Below are 19,434 nucleotides of genomic sequence, written 5' to 3' on the forward strand. Positions count from 1 at the left end.
ATCAAAAAATTTAAATTAATTAATTTCCAAGTAGGGAAGATGCTTTTATTGGGGTGAACAAGGAGCACACACTAGCCCATGATAAAATGGCTTAGGAGAAAGATCTGGAAATGCTGACTTCTCCCCCTGGCATACATTAGGAGCAAGCATGGGCATGGAGTAGGTTCCAGCCAAGACTTTAAGGCCCGGTCTGGAGAGTAGGAGCGGAGGGAAGTGCTCCCACGCGTGCTGCTGGGCCACAGCAGGGCCCTGGCTCTACCTGGTTCTCTACCTGGTTCTAGGCCCTTGCAGACACGCTTTGGTTTTTCCAGAGGAGAATTGGGCGGGGGGAGGGTAGAGAGGGATCTGGGGGAAGTTTTGAATAACAATATTTTTTATTCTGTTTATTTATTTTGAGAGAGAGAGAGAGACAGTGAGAGGGAGAAGAGAGAGGGGGATGGGGCAGGGAGCAAGAGAATCACAAGCAGTCTTCTCACTGTGAGTGAAGAGCCTGACGTGGGGCTCAAACTCAGGAACCTTGAGATCAGGACCTGAGCCAGAAGTCTGACATTTAACCCACTGAGTCACCCAGGCGCTCCCAATGTTGTTTTTTAAAAAGCACCTGCCAACATCACACTACTGAGTCTGACATCCCATTTTACAGTATAAATAAAAATGCAAGGAAAATAAGTACATCGGCTCCTATGAGTTTGGAAGTGGTGTGGATGGTAGAGTGTGGTAGCCAGTGAAGGGCAGAGCCAGGGGGGTTTGGGGCGGGGGGAGGCTTACACAAGGCAGTCAGGCTGGGAGCAGACAAGACACAGGAGTCACCTGTGGAGGAATGCGAGTCTTAAGTGTCCTTTTAAGTGTCCTCATGCAAGTGCGGGCTGTTGGGGACCTTATGGGGGCGAGAGGGGGTGTCGCACAGCTCTCACCCTCAAGGTCCACTTGTTCCTGGTCTTTCTACTGTTTGGCATTCTTTTATTCCCATTGCTGATGTAGGTGGCCCAAAAGGATGTTTATCTTTTCTGTCACAATGATCTGATCAGGTGGTTACCCTCACATGAGCAGGTAGACTAAGGGACGTTGGTTCAAAACTTTGCACACTAAGTCAGCATGAAATCGACTAAAACTGCTTTTGTTGTAGACAGGCAGTCGTTTCAAAAAATCTGCCTCTGTCGCTGCTCAGGCCACCATCGCCACCACCCCAGCCGCCTTCTTAGCTGCCACCCCACTATAACTTCCAGTCATGGCACAGACCACGCCTATTTACTTATTTGTTTTTAATTTTTTTATGTCTTTATTTTATTTTGAAAGAGAGAGACAGAGCATGAGCAGGGGAGGGGCAGGGAGAGAGGGAGACAAAGAATCTGAAGTAGGCTCCAGGCTCTAAGCCTTCAGCATAGAGCCCGACGCAGGGCTAGAACCCACAGACTGAGATCACGACCTGAGCTGAAGTTGGCTGCTTAACCAACTGAGCCACCCAGGTGCCCCCTACTTACTTATTTTTTAAAGTTTTATTTATTTAAGTAATCTCTGCACCCATCATGGGGCTCACACTCATAAGCCTGAGATCAAAAGTCCCAAGCTCTGCCAACAGAGCCAGCCAGACACCCCTAAATCATTTCGATTTACTACTAGTGGCCTCATCTGATGTTGCACAGGAGACTTATGAACCATCATTAAATAAATAACTGCCGTTTTTCCTCCCTCACAAGATTCCCATGTGAGAAGCAGGTTGAGCCCCAGTCAGTGTGGCTCATAATCAACACTACCACAGTTGACCCTTGAATAACACAGATCTGAACTGCATTGGTCCATTTATATGTGGATATTTTTCAATAAATCCGGAACAGAGCTGTAAATGTATTTTCTTTTCCTTATGACTTCCTAATGGCATTTTTTTTTCTTTAGCTTACTTTATTATAAGAATACTATGTATAATACATTTAACATACATAAGTGTTAATCAACTGAGTTATTGGTAAGGCTTCGAGTCAATGGTAGACTATTAGTAAAGTTTCTGGTGAAAAATCCAAACTATCTCCCAGATTACCAGGGATCCACACTGGGGGAATCAAAAGATATATGTGGGTTTTCAACTATGTGGGTGTTGCTGTCCCTAACCCCCGTGTTGTTCAACTGTACATATTTATTATGAATTATAATATTATACTGTGTTTGAAGTAAATTATTTTGGGTATGACATTGAGTACTATTTAAAGACAGACTCTCCCAAATATTTTTTGCTCAAAATGTATGTAACTATTCTCATGTGATAAAATTTTATTTTCTTGTGGTTTAATTCATGATTATTTTCCACTGGGTGACATAGGCTGAGCCAGAAGTCATGCCAACACCCCACCATTTTAAAATCAAAATGTGTCTTATGTTTATCTTTCTTTTGATTAAACATTACATGTTCACTGTAAAAAAAAAATGACACAGATAGGCAAAAAGAAGAAAATGCATACCTGTAGCCCGTTCTCAGAGTTTACCACTATTCACAACCTGATGTATATTCTTCCAAATCTTTTTCTATGTATGTACATGTGAATGCTTGGGTATAAAAAAAATACTCATACACCTGTAAAACATGAATAAGGCTTTATCCAGTTAATAACTATATTCCTAATTTCTAATATTTCTCCTTTGTAAAGTATTTTCCTGTTTTTATTTCATAATTACCTGTTCTTATTTATGGTGACATTCTTTCATGTAATTCCCTGAAATTTTATTTACATTTTTATTTAAAAGCGCTTCAAGATTGTCTCCAGTTCCTTAAATGTACATTTTCTTGTTGAGTGTGGAGGTCTAAAAACCACGTTTAGTTTTGTTGGTCTTTCTTATAGACTTTGTAATTCTTTTTGGTGGCTCATCTTCTATGCATACGAGTGATCTTTCTCTGGACTTCTCTGTGTGCTCTAGGAGGGAGGGCTTCCTCAAGGTAGGTTTCCTTGATGGGGCTCTGGGGCAGGCCAGGTGTGCCACTTTGGCATTTGATTATTTTGAATTAAAGTCACTTACGAGGGGCACCCGGGTGGCTCAGTTGGTTAAGCATCTGACTTTGGCTCAGATCGTGATCTCGCATTCTATCACAGGGCCCCCAACAGGCCGAGGGGCTCCTTCTCTCCAGGATTCCTCCATGACTTTCCCCAGATGGCCTCTGCAGCCTCTTGGCCCTCCTTGTACCAAAATGAGGTGCTGGTGACACTTCTCGGCATCTTATTCTTTAACCTTCTACTCTCATTCTGTTGCAGGTGTGTGTGTGGGGGGGTTACAACGAACATTTCCATTCTAGGATCATCTGTTTCTTTCCTCTTGACACTTTTTAAGTCTTATGTGGTTGTACTATTTTCCACATATGGTTGCCTCTGGTTAACTTTTGATCTTTTTTTAAACATTCATGTTTTGATTACTTGAGGAGTATGGGCCTGAAGGAGGTTGTGTGCTCTGACCTCACTCCTACCACCTTTCCCCAGAGTCACAACAGGTACAGCTCTCAAGAATTCCTGAGATGCCAGGGTCTCCTGGGTTGTTGCCACTGTGACAGGTGGTACATGCCCCTCAAGCCACGGACCTTCTCGCAGTCTGCCTGTCTGCCAGTTTCTCTCTTTCTCTCAAGTCTTCCAACTCTCAATTTCTTTCTTTTTTTTTTTTTAATTTTTTTAATGTTTTATTTATTTTTGATACAGAGAGAGATAGAGCATGAGAGGGGAAGGGGCAGAGAGAGAAGGACACAGAACCGGAAGCAGGCTCCAAGCTCTGAGCTAGCTATCAGCACAGAGCCTGACGCGGGGCTCGAACCCACGAACGTGAGATCTGACCTGAGCCGAAGTCGGAGGCTTAACCGACTGAGCCACCCAGGCGCCCCGCAACCCTCAATTTCTTAATCTGTGATATGAGTTATTGTTTCCAGTAACCTGTGTTGAAATTCTCTAAAATGAAATTAGACTTCCTTCCTACACCCGAACAGAGAGTTTTGGTCCCTGGGATTTCTGGGGCACAGCCTGGCGTGAGCTGCTGAAGTCTCTTCTACTCATCTTACCGCCCTGATTCTGCCTCTGTAGCTCTGACACTAGTGACTTGGTGGTTGCCAGGCCTCGGGAAGAGAACATGGCCCTCTCTCTGCCTCAGCCCATCTGAAGCCAGGCTCCACTGCCTGGGGAGGAAAGAAAGCAGGCTGAGGAGAGTAATTTCCATCTGCCTCAGAGGAGAAGTGACTGGTGTCCCCAGGCTTCCATCTGGCAGGGGCCACCTCAGCCCCCACCAACAATGGTCTCCAGGCCTGCACGCTCCCCAGAGACAGGAGGAAATACTTCCCTCCCCCAACCCAAAGCACTCTTCTTTGCCTGCTACAGAATGACTGACAGTGAGAGCATCCCTTTCCGTTAGGGGCGGTCTCCTAACAGAAAAGGGCAAAGATTGCTGCTTTTCCCACCTATCTGGGGTCTCTCAGAACATTTTAAACACTTGACAATGGCAGGAGCAATGGATGATTCAAGGGCAATTAAAGTTTCAACCCAGCTCCCTACCACCTTACCACCTCTACATATACCACCTGTTGGGACAGGGGTAGGCCGGAACTGGTAAGCTTAGGAGAAATAGTTCCTATTACTGTTGTGGAGAGGCTGCTGTGGCTATTGCTGACTTTTTTGTTCTGGCCAGAGAAGGAAGCCAAATGCCTGAGCCAGATCTTAGTGCACTGACCAGGGGAAGGGCTTTAGACTGCCTTGGGGCCTTGAATCCAGAATCAAGAGCCCCAGAGAATGAGGAACAGTTGAGAGATCCTCTGTGGGTTAGGATCAGAAACTTCTCTTTAGAGCCAAAAACTGCCGCTCCAGAGGGAAATTGGAAATCATCTTCAGGTCCGAGACTGTCTTTGTTCCTGCCTTTCTTCAGGGGTTGGAATGTTCTGCAGCGCAGACCTCAGGTGGGTGAGATCAGACTCAGAGCTCACAGAAGCCAGCCTGCGAGCTTCTGCGTCCTATCATCTAACAAGGGTTGGGTGTGGGTGGGATTCCTGCCTACCTGCAGAGAGGCCTCCAAAAATCAGCCTTATCTTGACCTTTCCTGTGAGCCAGCACCCATACGCTCAAATTTTAACAAACATCATGACCTTTACTTAATAAAGTCCTGGGGGAAAGCCAGGGCAAGTGTTCCCACTTTGAAGTGCTTCATAAACGACGTGGCGTCTTCCATGTATGAGGATGACAGGAGTAGCCCACTGTCACCTGAGTCATTTTTTCCAGAGGTGGTGAGGGGAGAGCAGCCAGCTGGTGTCCTGGGGAAAGTGCTGGATCCAAGTGTCGGTCCGGGTGTTGGCTAATCACACAGTGCGGCTGTTGCTAGTCCCACCTCTTTGTGCTGCCCATTCTCAGCTGTGATGTGGAGACAGAGGAGACTAAGCCAGGCCTGGTGTTTCTCCCCTAGAACACACGCACTCATAGTTGTGAAAGCACTTGAAAACACCACATGCCAGTGACTTGACAGGCCATGTAGGGGAATGTACACTGAACTTCGGGTTTAAAGACTCAGGTTGGATCTGAGCGACTTCTTAGTCTTGTGAATTTAGGCCAGTTACTTAAGGCCTCAATGCCTCAGTTTCTTCATCTGTCAAATGGGTATAATCACCCTGGACCTGTCTCCCTCAAGAGGTAGATAAAGTGAGATGGACATGCACAGGAAGTGCTACTATTTGATGCTGTCATACGTGAAGTGCTCTTACTTGGGTCACCAGGGCAGGGTCTTTCTTGGCTTCCATCCTCTCTCAAGGGGGAAGAGCATCTGCCAGTTGTCCTAGTAACCTGGACCAACGGCTGGCTTCCTGTAGGGGCTTTCCTGCTTGTGCACAGTTTCAGTTTCCCCTCTGAACCCGTGCCAGTGGCTTAGAGTGGTGGAGGAGGAGTGCAGATGCTCAAGCGGAGGCCCTCTGCGGACCCTGCTCCCTTCACTGGCATCCTTGCCACAACTTTGCCCTACTCTGCAAAACGGAAACGAGAACTCGGCTCCGCATCTCACTGGTTTTTCTGCTTTCTTTTCATGACTCATTTTCGGGAGTATTTCAGGTAAACCACTTTTGGTGAAGGTACTTCTTGGCTTAGTTTTCTCCTCGTTTTCTCTGCACCAGGCTGACAGGTCTGCCTTCTGCATCCAGCCTACCATCTCTATCATCTCCTGAGCTCACCAGTTGCCTGGACTGTCTTCAGTGGGGAGCTGACGGGATTTGGGCATCTCTGTAGGAGCAAAATTCACTCACTGGGGGGATCCTCCGTGAGAAGCGGAAGCCACCTGTCCCCCTCTGCCTTTCCTTCCAGGCAACTGGCACTGGCTGAAATCTCACCACTGGTGACTCACTCCTTTGTGTCTGAGCTCCATATTCAATACAAAAGCCCTGGGCATCATTATAGTCTTCAGGAGTAACACTTCCTATTCCCAGAAAGTCAGGGACCAGCCTGCAACGACTTTGGAATTTCCCTAGGTTTGCTGTTTTTACTATCCTATGTTTCCTATGATCGTTATCTGTGAAACCCATGCAACAAAAAAGGCCTCTGTGTTTTATCTATGGGGCAGCCATAAAAGAGGTTTTGAACCAGAGTCCTCGATAACTTTCATGAAAGTTTCCTTGAGAGGTGGGTGGACCAGCTGCCTGATGAGAAGGAGGCAGGCCTAGTCCCCAAACTGCGAGAAGGCAAGAAATCCTAGGGCCCTGACAGGGGACCTTGGGGCCTCTAAGCCCGACCTGTAGGGAGGCTGTGTGTGAGTTTCTGATCTCTCCTAGCCCAGTATTTATAAAGAGCAGGGAAGGCTTCACACACTTAGGTAGTTCTGCCAGGAATGGTCTCTGAGATTAGTTTTAAAGACCTTTTATCTAGTGATCAGACAGCTATCAAAACTCTGACTCCTCACATTAAAACTAGGAGGTGGTACTGTTATATTATCTTCATTTTACAGATGGGGAAACCAAGGAACAACAATCTGGGTTGGGAACCTCAGATTCAGTTGGCTTTTATTGAACTGTGTTGCATGTCAGGTGCCCGGCAGATGTTTTCCCAAGGACTATCTCCTGTAATCCTCACAAGAGCTTGGTAGCGTCTGTAGGCGCTATTATCCCTGGTTTACAGGTGAGGCATGTGTAGTCCTGTGATATTATGATTTATAATAAGAAGTATAGGGGCACGTGGCTGGCTCAGTACAGCATGCAACTCTAGATCTCAGGGTCCTGACTTCAAGCCTCACATTGGACATGGAGCCTACTTAAAAAATAAATAAATAAAAGAGATATGTATTTGATCTTTGTCATTACTCTGTCTTCCAGATTGCTGATCTTTTATTTTTTCTGAATCATCTAATCTGCTGTTCATTCCCTCCAGTATATCTTTCATTTCAGTTGTTGTATTCTTTAGCTCTGATTGGTTCTTTTGTATATGTTCTGTCTCTGTTAAAGTTCTCACTGTGCTTATCTATTTTTCTCTCAAGTTTGGTAGTATCATTATGTCCATTACTTTGAAGTCTATCTTCATTTGCTTATCTTCATTGCTTATCCTCATTTCACTTAGTTCTTTTTCTGAGGTTTCGTCTTGCTCTTTTGTTTGGACTAAATTAATCTCCTCCCTGTTTTGCCTAACTGTCTTTGTTTGTTTCTGTGTTTTAGGTAGATTGGTTATGTCCTCTGGTCCTGTGGGGCCCAGTAGTGAAACCCCCCTTGTCACTGGAGCAGGGTGCCCCAGGGGTGCATGCATGCATCCTCCTGTTATAGTTGGACCAGGTATGGACTTGCCAGTGCAAGGGGCTGTCTCCCAGCCAGCCCTGCAAGGATTGGCCATGACTGCTCCCAGTGTGCTGGTGGGCGGGGTGCAGGCCTTCAGTGCAGCTGGCTGGGAGACCTGGGGGCTGCAACCGTTACCAGTGCTCTAGTGTGCAGGGCAAGCTTCCCTGACCAGGGGGCCTCTTGGGAGCACCAGTTGGGCAGGGCAAGTCCACATGGGGAACACTAGAGCAGGGCGAGTGGTGCTAGCAAGTTAGATGGACAGTGTTGGAACTGGCTCCCACCAGTGCTGGCCCAGCTAAGTAGAAGGGGAATGAAAAAAAAGGTGCCCACTATTGCTTCTGTCTCCAGAGATTGTGCCAAGAGATCCCTGTTTCTCCAGCACATGCCCTGAAATTAGCAAATAAATTTCCTTCATGTGTAACCCAAAAGCTTTTCAAACTGCTGCCTTTGTGCTGACTCTACCAGCTAGTGAGCTCAGGTGTGCCCTTTGAGAACAGTCTTGGTTGCCCACTGCACTCTGGCTCACCCAGACATAAGCCCTGTTGGTTTTCAAAGCCAGACTTTCTGGGGACCCATCTTCCCGGAGCAGGTCTCCTGGGCTGGGGTGCCTGATTTGGGGCTTTGACACATCAACCCTCAGGGAGGGACTCTGCTGTTGTGATACCCCTCCTCCTTGTGGGTCCCAGCACCAGGGCTGTGCTTCCTGATGGGACCACAGCTCCACCCCTCCTACCTGACTTAGTGTGGCTTTTTCTTTATCTCCTTTGTTGTGTAACATCTGTTCTGTTAGTCTTCAGTTGGTTCGCAGAGATAGCTGTTCTATATGTAGCTGTGCTTCTGCTGTGTCGGTGGGAGAAACTGAGCTCAGGGTCTTCTTGCTCCACCAAGTTGATCCCGCCTCAAGATTGATTCTCGACGCATAGGGGCACATGTACCCCAATGTTCATAGCAGCACTTTCTACAATAGCCAAATCATGGAAAGAGCCTAAATGCCCATCACCTGATGAATGGATCAAGAAGATGTGGTTTATATACACAATGGAATACTACATGGCAATGAGAGGGAATGAAATCTGGCCATTTGTAGCAAAGTGGATGGACCTTGAGGGTGTCATACTAAGCGAAATAAGTCAGGTGGAGAAGGACAGATACCATATGTTTGCACTCAGGTCTAACAGGAGAACAGGAGAAACCTAATGGAGGACCATGGGGAGAGGAAGGGGGAAAGAGAGTTGGGGAGGGAGAGGGACACAAAACCTCGAGAGACTATTGAATATTGAAAATGAACAGAGGGTTGAAGGGAGAGGGGGAGGGAGAAGGGAGGTGGTGGTAATGGAGGAGGGCACTTGTGGGGAAGAGCACTGGGGTTATATGGAAACCAATTTGACAATAAACTATTAAAAAAAAAGATTGATTCTTGCACTGACTGAAATCTACCCATGAGATCTTCTTCTCGATGATTTATATATTTTGTGGGTAACGAAGGTCATGTCAGATATTTTTAATAATCATGAGAGCTAGCTTTCACTGAGTGTTTATTCTGTGCCAGTGGGGTTCCCAGTGCATCACTTACTGCATTAGCTCACTTAATCCTCACAACCACTCTGAGGTGGGAACAATTATCATGCCCATTTTATAGATAAGGTAACAAAGGCCTAGGGAGTAAGATAACAGCTCGAAAGAGGCATAGCTGGGCAGCCAGGGGGATGACTCTGGCAGGTATGCTCCAGAGCCCATTCTAGCACGTCTGCCCCGCTGCCTAGCTAGGCTTCATGTCAGTAACACATGCTCATATCATCTCCTTGAGGGAAACAAAGCTGCCATTATCCTAGGAGGTAAGGCTGTGCTAAGGGTGCGGACCAGGTGCAGGCTTGGTCGCCAGCTGCAAGTGCTGCCCTGAACCACTCCCCCCACCCCTTGCTTCTAGCTCTGAGCTCTAAGCTTTTTGAACTTGGCCATTTAACGAAGGCTCTCGAGCCTCAGTTTTATCATGTAAATCAGCCTCTCTCCGTGGGGTTGCTGTGAGGAGGAGAGGAGGTATTTCTGCCAAGCACTTAGCAGGGCTTGGTGGGCAGAAAGCATTTGATGAGGAGGCAGTAAAGCGCATGGGGCCTCAGTCCACATGGCTCGGTTTCGTGCTGGAGCTGCAGCTCTGCCAAGAGCCCATGAAACCAAAAGTAATTTAAAAATAACTTGTCTTTCACTTGCATTTCTCATCACTAAGTGAACACACAGTCCTCAGCAATGCTTTTGACTTCTTGCAGTGGCAGTATGAGACTCTCAGTGCTTCTCACACTTCCCTTTCTGCCTTCTCCCACCATTGCTCTCACCTGTCACAGATGCCTCTGCTCTCCACCTGCTCCCAGACTCCCCGGCCCTTGGCTCTTTCCATTCCCTCCTCTCTTTCACTGATTTGTATCTCAAGAATGGCTGCGACGCTCCTTTCCTCAGAGGAGGGGTCCAGGAGAGACCAAGGAGAGTGGAGCCAGGACCCTGAGAGAGATGAGAAAGTCTGAGAACTTGTCTATCATTTTTATATCCCCCCTCCCCGCACCAACCATTGCTATTGTTTGGTAAAGGAGGAGGTGCCTGTCTTACTTTCCTCCGGCTGCTCTAACAAAACACCACAAACTGGGTGATTTTAAGCAGAAGAAATTTATTTATTTATTTATTCTTTATTGCTGGAGGCTGGAAGTCAGAAATCAAGTGGGTAGTGGCGCCGTGGTCTCGCTGAAGGCTCTGTGAGAGGATTCTTCTTCGCCTCTTCCCAGCTTCTCATGGCTGTCGGCCATCTTTGGCTTGTAGATGCATCACGCCAGTTGCCAACTCCATCTTCACATGACCTTCTCTGTGTGGCTGTGTTCAAATTTCTCTTTCTTTATAAGAACACCAGTTGTTGGATTAAGGGCCACTTGATTCCAATATGGCCTCATCTTAGCTTGATTACATCTGCAAAGATCCTACTACCATTCACAGATTTAGAGGCTAAGTTCTATCTTTTTAAGGAACACAATTCAACCCAGCCACAACAGCACCCTATTGCTCAGATCGATTCCAAGCTAGCCCATTCCCAGACTGCGTCCCCAGAGCTCATTCCCCCCATTGTTTGAAGTTGTCTCTGATCTTGGTGCAGATGAACCTATGAGTCCTCTGTTTGTTGCCCAGTTGCAGAAACTCCCACTAGCTCTAGCGTCTTATGGGCCAGTCAGGTGCTTGCCTGATGCTGTGAGGAAAGTTGACGGGGAAAAGGACCAGAAGCATAGCCAGTGAGGAAATACATTTTCCAGAAGTGATAACTTTTCAACACCTTTTTGAAAAAGTAGTATATTGATGTAGTGTTTTATGTATTTTTTAATTTTTATTTATTTTTGATAGAGAAGGCATGAGCAGGGGAGGGGAAGAGAGAGAGGGTGACAGAGGATCTGAAGTGGGCTCTGCACTGAGAGCAGTGAGCTCAATGTGGGGCTCTAACTCATGAACAGTGAGACCATGACCTGAGCTGAAGTCAGACAGACACTCAACCAACTCCACCACCCAGGTGACCCTTGACATAATGTTTTAAAGGTACTATGTCAACATAATATTTTATTAGGACTATGAGTGAAAAATGTTTTCTTCCTATGAAGATTCGGTGTGAAATACAATATTAATAGTTATGCCATACTAGTGGAGGGGAGGGAAGAGGAACTATTCAGTAGCTGGAACTAGAAAAACAGACATATGGATTAAAAATGGAACAGGACGCCCATTTAACACCACTCACATGAAATCAACTCTGAAGGGATTAAGGACAGTGTTGAAGCACGTCTTTGTATGTTTATCTTGGTGGAAAAGATAGATGGTTGTCTTTCTTGCACTCCAGAAAGGAAGATTCAGGGGATCGCTGGCTGGCTCAGTTGGTGGAGTGTGTGACTCTTCATCTCAGGGTTGAGTTTGAGACTCACATCAGGTGTAGAGATTACCTAAAAAGAAAATATTTTCTTTAAAGAAAGGAAAATTTCTTTAAGAAAAGTATAAAAAAAGCACCAGCCAGAGGCTCCTGGGTATCTCAGTCAGTTGAGCATCTGACTTCAGCTCAGGTCATGATCTCACGGTTGAGGAGTTCAAGCCCTGCATCTGGCTCTGTGCTGACAGCTCAGAGCCTGGAGCCTGCTTTGGGTTCTGTGTCTCCCTCTTTCTCTGGGCATCACTTGCTTGCAATCTCTCTTTCTCAAACTAAACATTTAAAAAACCGGGGCACCTGGGTGGCATAGTCGATTAAGTGTCTGGCTCTTGATTTTGGCTCAGGTCACAATTTCACTGCTCTCGAGTTCAAGGACTGCATCAGGTTCTGCAGTGCTGGTGTGTTTCTATGGCCTGAGGACTGGAGCATACTTTCTGTTTGATGGAAACATTTCAATTAGGTGCATCTATACTGAACACAATGGCAGAGAAGATGTCACAGCTATTGTCATTAAGGGCTTCCCCCTTTTTTAATTAAAGGATTTGTGATTGGCCAGCAGAGAAACACTTGCCAGTTATTTAATCATTTGCACTTGATCTTACATAAGAAAGGGTTTCCCACAACACACAGGCCTGCTGAACCAGGGCAGAGCAGGAAGGAGGCCCCTGGGTATTGTGATTACAGGGCCTGAACCTGCCACCACCCACACACTGAGATGTCATGGAAGGGGTGGGGGATGTAGTGGTTCAGAGACAAGTGAACGGAGAGATACTGTTATTATCTCCAACTTTTTTCCCAAAATATGAGATTTGTAATTGACTATGGGGCCTTATTTTTCCCCACCCCATTCCACCCCCAGACCTAGTATGCTTAACAAGATGGATAGTGATGGTTCCTTACAGTTTGCAAAATGCTCTGTGTAACATCATCACATTGGGACCTCCTTACACACACACACACACACACACACACACACACACCCCCTGTGAGATGGTTGTGATTGTTCCCTTTCATTTACAGCTGTCACCTTTATTTTACTGAGGTTCAGGGTGGCTCAGTGACTTGTCTCTGGTCACAGACTTAGTGGCAGAGCTGGAAGTAAGACTCCTAACTCCCTGTCCAGGGCTCTTACACCGTGTTGTTTATTTTTCCCTAAGATCATTGCAGTTCCCCGAGAGAAAGCTGGGAAAGTGTGTCATGTCCGCAGGGAACAGCCACCTGCCTTCTCAGCTGGCACCTGGCCCTTTCCCACGAAAAGGCAGAATGGAAACAGAGGGACAGGGCTCCATCCTGGCCTTCTGCAGCTGCGGGGGAAGTGGTGGCTCTGCAAGGAAGTATCCAGAGAATGGCCTTCCTGCCACCTGAGCCAACGGCAGGGCAGAAGGAGCCGTGGTGTAGACCAGCAGCACTCCTGTCGTTTGTTGCACAAACCCTCAGACAGCATCCCTTAGTGCCCTGAACATGCTGTTTCCTCTGGTGAGTCTAGAAAAGTCTCGGGAATTGTTTCGGTGTCATTTAAAACAGCCATTTAAAGGAAATACCTCAAGGGGTTCTAGTTGTTTCTCTCAAGTAGTGATTGATCATTGTAAAAATAATTTGGGAAAATACAGTCAAATAAATAGTAGGAAAAAGGAGTCACACAGCACGAACTTGCCCTCTGCCGGGGGGCCTGTACATGAACACAGCATTCTTACCTCTCCTGAAGGCCTCAAATAAATTCTAACAGAAAGAGTGACGTTTCTACTTAGGATGTAGAAAGCTGCCCCAGCCTTCGCCATTTTGGACTCAAGCTAAAGGAGTAGCCCCCTACCTGGAAGATTCCAGCTCATGCAAGGGGGGGAAAGACATGACAGAACCACATGAAGACTCTTAAAACTTCTTTTTGGGAGTGGCTTCTGTGGCTCCTACTCACGTTTCACCGGCCAAAGCAAGTCACCTTCCAGGTGTGATCTCAATGGAGTAGATAAGTATTAGCATCTTGCTGAGAGGAGCAGTGATTAATTGAGACCAGTGATACAATCTACTTCATAAGCATTTAAGAAGACTTAGATACAGCATTAAAACTTTCTGGAACTGGGGCGACGGGGTGGCTCAATCGGTTCAGCATCCAACTTCGGCTGGGGTCACAGGGTCAGGAGCTCACAGCTTGTGGGTTTGACGCCCGCGTCAGGCTCTATGCTGACAGCTTAGAGCCTGGAGCCTGCTTTGGATGCTGTGTCTCCCTCTCTCTGCCCTTCTCCCACTCATCCTTGCCCTCTCTCTCCTCTTTCAAAAATAAATAAACATTTAAAATATTAAAAAAAACTTTCTGAAACTAAAAACATGATGTTCTAATTAAAAACTTAGTAGATTCATTCAAAGAGCATAAGGGCAAAATGGAAAAATGAAAGAATGTTCTGGAATATCAAGTAGAAGGAAATGTCAGACCACAGCACAGGACTACAGAGAGATGAGGGAGAACAATAGCTGTATTATCAAAGCGTGCACATATTTAACACACTTACCTTTTACTAAAACCTAGGCAATAAGGACACTTCTTCTTTAGCCCACATGACAGCTGAAGAATCGGGCCCAGGAGGGTTAAGGATCCATCCTAAGAGCACAGAGCCGTGGCAGAGCTGGTGTTCACTCCCAGGTTGTCTGGTTTCTGGGCTTGTGCTGTTGAATACTGCTGTTAACCACGTTCTCTGCTCTTTAATGGCCATGCTATTTCGCCATGATAAGACTTGGACGGGGTGGCCGGGTGGCTCCTTCAGTTGAACACCTGACTCTTGATTTTGGCTCAGGTCATCATCCCAGGGTCATGGGATCCAGCCCCAAGTCGTGCTGAACATGGAGCCTGCTTAAGATTCTCTCTCTCCCTCTACCCCCCCCCTCCCGCATGCTCTCTCATAAATACATAAATAAATAAATAAATAAATAAGACTTGGAGGATAGAATCAGGACACCTAATGAGAGAAATAGGAACTCATCAAGGAGAAAAGGAATTTCTGGAGGTGATAGAGGAATTAAATAAATGATAGGAGAAAATGACTCTGACTTTAAGACTTGAAGTTCAAAAGGGCTCATTGAGTTCTAGACTGAGATTAAGAAAAAAGACAACATCTAGTATCATCCTGTAAAATTTCTCAGTTCCCAGGATAAAGAGGATTTGTATGAACTTCCAGATAAAAAGAACAAATAACTTATAAAGGACCCACAGATTGTTTATTGGGATTTTCTTTTCTTCTCTTTTTTCCTTTCTTCTTTCCTTCCTTCCTTCTTTTCTTTCTTTGTTTCCTTTAAATGTTTATTTTTGAGAGAGAGAGAGAGAGAGAGAGAAAGAGAGAGAGAGAGAATGTGAGCAGGGGAGGGGCAGAGAGAGGGGGACAGAGGATCCGAAGCAGGCCCCTCGCTGACAGCAACAAGCCTGATGCTGGGCAGAGATCATGACCTGAGCTGAAGTCCGATGCTCAAAGCTCAACTGACTGACCCACCCAAGCATTCTCATGGGACTTTCATTTGCAACATTGGAAGCTAGAAGACTGTGAATAATATCTAATGACAACTGAAAGAAAATGAGCTTGACCTAAGAATTCTATAAGCCCACCTGACAAGTCTCACCCACCAGGGTGAGAGTTATTTTTGAATATGATCTAGCAAAGAAAATGTATCACCCACATACTTCATTCATTTGAGGAATTTATTCCAAAGAAGAGCCTCTTTCCAAGCAACAAATGAATCAAGGCAAAAATCTCAGGATAGGGGAAGATGAAGAACAAGGAAATAGTAATGGTAAAAAATAAGGCCAAAAAAAATAAATAAATTAGAGAAATAAGGCTAATATTTAATCTACATTTATATACCTAAATCTAAATGAATAATGACAAAGCGATGCAATTTATCCCCTAAGTTTAAATTTACAATTATGATGGAGATTTAAAGACACTGCTTTATAATCAAATCTAGCAGGAAAAAGAAAAATGAAATCCTAACGGAATGGACTATTTCATTAACAAATTCAATTACAGTAATGTCAGCAGGCACTCTATGATTAGAGAGATAAGACCAGCTCTTCACAGCTTGAATAGGACCCCATCCTTTCAGGGACACCAAATGCCCCTCTCTGCAAACATCCTTCTCCTGTCTGCTCACTGACCTTTAAATCAGAATGAGAAAGAGTTGCTCGCTTTGAGGCTTTGTTCTCCGCTCAGAGATCTCTCAGGTCTTGAAAATGTCTTTATTTTAAATGATGGCAATCGCTGCCCTTCAGCAAGAGTTTGCTTGTTAAATTTTATTCTGAGAAGAACTTTAGTAAGGAATTCACAGGGCATAGCATGAATTCCAGGAGGGGGTGCATGAGGGGATAAGAGAGGCGAGCAGAGACCTGGAAGGAATTCCAGGGGGGTGGTTCTGCCCCACTTCAGGCCCTCTGCTCTGCCTCTCAGGTTGGGGTCCCAACTCCCAGCCCTCCTCTTCCTCTTCTCTTCCTCTTCTTTCTAACTGTCCTTTGCCATCATTTTTCCACAACAGCACTGGAATTGTTAGTGTCATGGGTGATGGGACAGAGCATTTCTTTTTCCTTCAGCCTAATTCATGAGAGAAACAGCTTCTACTCATGGAATTTCTCAAGCTCAGAGCATAATTTTAGCCCTGAGAAATGACATTGGGGAGCTCCTGGGTGAGCAGTCTCCTTGACATTTGAAAGTGTGAACCTTATCTGGAGCAGCCCTTTGCAGGCTGATAGACCTCATTGAACTTGAGCCATTTCAGCCCCACTGTAGTTCTTTTTGATTTCTGGTTTTCAATTACACAGCAACAGAAGATTCAGTTTGAATATAAGGGCTTTTTTCATTAATCCAGAGAACCAATCTAAAGCTTAAGTGGCCATAGGTTACAGAGAATACAGGGAAATAAATATTGCGTTGGTTTTCTTTCTTGCGTTTGTCTCCTCTTGTTATTATTGACACACAAGGAACATAAGCCGGAGGCCTGAGAGTTCTCTCAGGTTCTCACACCTCCAGCTGTAAATGTATCTTGTCCCCTGGCTCCTCTGCTCGCTGTGACCTTCAGTAGTTCTAAGCGTTCAACCAGCTGTACCTCTTTTTGACTTCTTTCCCTGCCACATTTGTATCTATTACAAGGATGACCTCGTTGTAGGTGTCAGTATTTTTCAATTATAAAACTTGCTCCATTTGGGTGCGATTACACAGACATATCATTTTTATTACAAATAGCTACTATAAAGTGCAAAAGCATTATGGTAGGCATTTTATACACATTTCCTCTATTCTCACACAACCATGTAAGCTTTGTACTATTATTACTCCTGTTTCACAGATGATGTTTTGGTTATCTCTTGCGGTATAACAATCACCCCCAAAACTTTGGTGGATTAAAACAACTATTTATAATTATATGCTTATATGCTTCTGTTGGTTGGGATGCTCAGCTGGGTAGTTCTTTCTTGGACTTCCACATGTGATTGTAATTAGATGGTGGCCGGGGCCGGTGTCAGTGAGACTGGACATCTAAGGTGGCGTCTTTGTGTGTCTGACGCCTCCACTGAGATGACAGGACAGCTGGAGGCTGGCTAAGTATCTGTATCTCCACATGGCCTCTCCCTGTTGGGCTCCCTTGTCAAAGCAGCATGGTATCAGGCCAGCTGGACTTCTTATGTGACCACTGGCTTCCCCAGAGCTAGTATTCCAAGAGACAAAGGCTTCTTATGACCTAGCATCACTTCTGCTGCATCCTATTGGTCATTTTATGCAGTCAAGTTCAGTGTGGAACTACAGAAGAATGGGGAACCTGTGAGATAGGGTTCACTGTTGAGTAGATGGCATCTTTGCAGACTAGTTGCCATAGGTGAGGAAATCAATAGTCTGATGGGTTATGCAATGTGCCCAAGATTCTACTACCAGTAAGTGGCAAAATTGAGATTTGAACCTAAGCAGTCTGTCTGACCCCAAGCTCTTTTTTGTTATCATTCTATTTCTTGTGTTTGGTTACTTTGGTTCTCTAGTATTGCATATTAAATACTATCTCTAGGATGGCCTCTTTTAACTTTTGCCAGCGTCAAGGGTGGCTTGGCTGAGTTAACAGGGAAGAAATCAGGTAAAATGGGTAGCACAACTATCCAAAGCTCCTTTGGGGCCCTATTTGTAGGGTAAAACCACTCAAATGTTCCTCAGATCAAAAGATAGTTCATTAGTTGCTGGTCGGTTGTGCTGCCATCCCTAAAGAAGATAAAATGTCTCTCTTGGAGTTGCACTCTTGGAGACCATGAAAATAGCCCCTCAACCATTCCTACATTTGATCATTAGGACATTGATGAGCAATCATCCGTTTAAACAGAATATACATTGTCCCAAAGTGAAGACTTTGACAATGCCAGGAAAAGCTTCAAGACAATCTCTTATATTTGTAGATGTCCTGTAGCTTGTAAAGCACATTCACATATTTTATCAGTCAAGATAGACTGGATTTTACTGGAAAGAAAGAAAGGAAGGAAGGAAGGAAGGAAGGAAGGAAGGAAGGAAGGAAGGAAGAAAGAAAGAAAGAAAGAAAGAAAGAAAGAAAGAAACCCCAGTACCTTGAAACAATAAAGGTTTATTTCTCATTACAGTATGGGTTCATTACAGATTACTCTGTTTGTATGCCTCTTGCCTCCTTACTCTAAGACCCAGTGCAATGGAGCAGCCACTGTTCAGAACATTGCTAGTGATCATGGCAACGTCACAGTAGGTCTCATTCAGAAATTAAACATTTGGCCCAAAAATGACATGAATCGCTTCTTGAAATTTATTAACCAAAGAAAATAATTGGCTGGAACTGGTCACATGGCTCTACCCAACCACAAGGACACCAATGTAGGGGTTCAGAACGAATCACTCTAAGATGTGCCACTTTGGCAAATGAATTATTTTTAAGCTAAAAATAATCAAGGCCCAAAAGACTCAGGAAGAAACTTTGATCTTCCCCCTAACTGCCTAAAAGAATTTAGATAGAGAACCTGTTCCAGGAAAGGAGCTATCACTATAATAACCACATCATGATATGAACAAGGGGGAATTTAGCATAATCTGTTAAAATTCTTCTCTCTGCCTTGCTGTTTCTGTATGGCCCAGCAAACATTAGTTTGCCAAACATTTACTCTTTTTCATCTTCCTATAAATTTTTCTTCTTCTCTTTGAAGCCACAGACCCTTACTCCCTTCTCCTTAGCTCAGAATGTACATAATTTTGCCTGACTGTTTTTGGAGTCCCTCATATCTATGTGGAATCCTCATATGTACAGAGTTAAATTTGATTTTCTTCATTAATTTGATCAAATGTTGATTTGATTCTTACACCAGCTGGAAGAATCTTGAGCGTAGAGGAAAAATATTCCTTCCCAACACCAAGAAGTGTAATCTAACATGTGTCTAAAAGGGGATAAACCTGCAATGACTATTTGGCAATAGCACTAATAATTATAACATATAAATGGCTGTATAGTTTTTGTAGCAATCCCATAATGCAAGGAGTTGTGGAATTATGCTCATTTCCTAGAAGTATGGAAAAGGCAGAAATGGCAGAGAAGCTTGTTACATAGTATGTGAATTACGTCTCAATGAAGCTTGTAAGGGTGAAAAATTTTTCCCTTCTTCTTTTCTAGGTTCTTTGGCTAGTCTAGTAATTAGATTGATATACGACAGGTTAGGTTAACAGGAGAAAAACAAACAAATTTCATACATAGAGGAGCCCCATAAAAATATGAC

The 19,434-nt window shown here is 44.8% G+C and overlaps 1 long non-coding RNA gene and 1 pseudogene across 3 annotated transcripts in view; both read right to left on the reverse strand.

The window, feature by feature from the left end:
* Window positions 1–841: 841 nt before the first annotated feature.
* LOC115290655 lies at window positions 842–4,097 on the reverse strand (annotated as a pseudogene).
* A 7,220-nt stretch (window positions 4,098–11,317) lies between these two features.
* LOC115289008 overlaps window positions 11,318–19,434 on the reverse strand; it is a 31,922-nt gene continuing 23,805 nt past the window's right edge. For all 3 annotated transcript variants that reach the window (XR_003907333.1, XR_003907332.1, XR_003907331.1), the window contains one exon: window positions 11,318–11,712. This is a non-coding gene — a long non-coding RNA (uncharacterized LOC115289008). The remainder of the gene's footprint in view (window positions 11,713–19,434) is intronic.

This window comes from Suricata suricatta, chromosome 4 (genome assembly GCF_006229205.1).
Source record: "Suricata suricatta isolate VVHF042 chromosome 4, meerkat_22Aug2017_6uvM2_HiC, whole genome shotgun sequence".
Lineage (NCBI taxonomy): Eukaryota > Metazoa > Chordata > Mammalia > Carnivora > Herpestidae > Suricata > Suricata suricatta.